This window comes from Anneissia japonica, unplaced genomic scaffold (genome assembly GCF_011630105.1).
Source record: "Anneissia japonica isolate Jap-2015-1 unplaced genomic scaffold, ASM1163010v1 scaffold287968_len422783_cov224, whole genome shotgun sequence".
NCBI classification, from domain to species: Eukaryota; Metazoa; Echinodermata; class Crinoidea; order Comatulida; family Comatulidae; genus Anneissia; species Anneissia japonica.
Window position 1 is genome coordinate 81034 of NW_022752528.1, and position 1496 is coordinate 82529.

Sequence of the window (1496 nt, forward strand, 5' to 3'; positions counted from 1 at the left end):
CCCGGGCCCCTAAGGCGCCCCTCCCCCGATTTCAAACGCAGCGACGCCACTGCCCATCACCTCCCTAGCGACAGGGCCTGTCTTTCTTGCATGCATGTGCTAGTTTGCTTGTCAGAGCTATACTGTAGGCCTATTAGAACAATGAATGAAGATTTCCATTCACTCAGCTGGCAAAGAGGGGTTCAATAGTTGCAAATATATCAAGACAAAGGAAATAAAGACAACTGACACGAATGTGCATATTTTATTTTAATCACTGCCAAAAAAAAAAAAAATGACCGAATAGAGAAGTAATTTTGTGTGGAGGAAACCGAAGAACTCGGGGAAAACCACACGACAGTAACAGGAGATTAGCTCCAGTAAGGAAAGATCTGAATTCTTACCCTCGTCACTGCCCCACGAGCTTAACCACATGTGTTTATGCAATTAAACTCATTGTAGACCAATAACAACATGCATATAACAGAAATACCTCAACAGTTGAATTATTATCATCAGTTAAATTATTATTATAACTATTATTAATTGCCATTTAATATTAATTTTACATGAAAATGACAAAAACAAAAATGAATATATGTATGAAGGAAAAGAAGGAAAGTAGGAAGGTATCATTTCTCTGTTCCTAATGCTATATTTAGATAACCTACCTATACTTACTCTACATACCTGCGATAGAGAAAGGTACCTTTAAGAAACAGATTAGGGAAACGACGAAATATGAAGTGTCAATGGAAGACAATGAAATTGAAGCAGTATAAATGGTATCATTCCTCTTATTTACCCTAATTACTTATGTACCTTAATTACCTTCTATCACCACCTACGCTAACCACCTACGCTAACCGGATGCCTAAAAAACCACTAAGGGACACCTTACAAAGAGGAAGATACCATTTACAGTAGTTAGAAAAAGAATGAGTGCAATTTTTATGAATGAATGAATGAATGAATTATTATTTTTAATTATATATCGTTTTATATTTATTTTATAAATTATATATTTGTAACTGACGAGGTATAAATTTACAAGGAAAATATTATATATATTGTATAATAGTATTTCTGCTGTTAGCTACATCTCCAGTGAACTTGCAAAATCTTTCTTTGAGGCTGGTTGGACTACGAATTCCTGCCCGAGTCGGATCTAACGCCACAATGCCAACTGCATCTGTGTACGGTATACATTCACTATATTTCCATTCAAAAGCAAAAATAAAAAACAAAAACAGTTAATGGATAAAAATAAATTGATATTCAAACATTAACAATGCAATGATAATAGCACAAAATATGAAGTGTCACTCAACTTACCTTAAATCTTAACTTGTAATTGTCTGTGATTTTTTTGATTTTTTTTTTGGTTTGCCGTTCTTTCAATCTGAAATATAACGAAGTACACTAGATATTTAGTTAGTAAGTATCTATATTCTGTCTCTTATACACATCTAGATGTGTATAAGAGACAGCTGTTGGTTCCTCGCGCTACTCTTTGC

At 34.3% G+C, this 1496-nt stretch overlaps 1 long non-coding RNA gene across 1 annotated transcript in view; it reads right to left on the minus strand.

Moving 5' to 3' along the window:
- Positions 1-226: 226 nt before the first annotated feature.
- Positions 227-1496, minus strand: part of LOC117122322 — a 5453-nt gene continuing 4183 nt past the window's right edge. Inside the window, exons 6-7 of the long non-coding RNA XR_004447694.1 lie at positions 1315-1381; positions 227-1191 (exon numbers count right to left, since the gene is read on the minus strand). This is a non-coding gene — a long non-coding RNA (uncharacterized LOC117122322). The remainder of the gene's footprint in view (positions 1192-1314; positions 1382-1496) is intronic.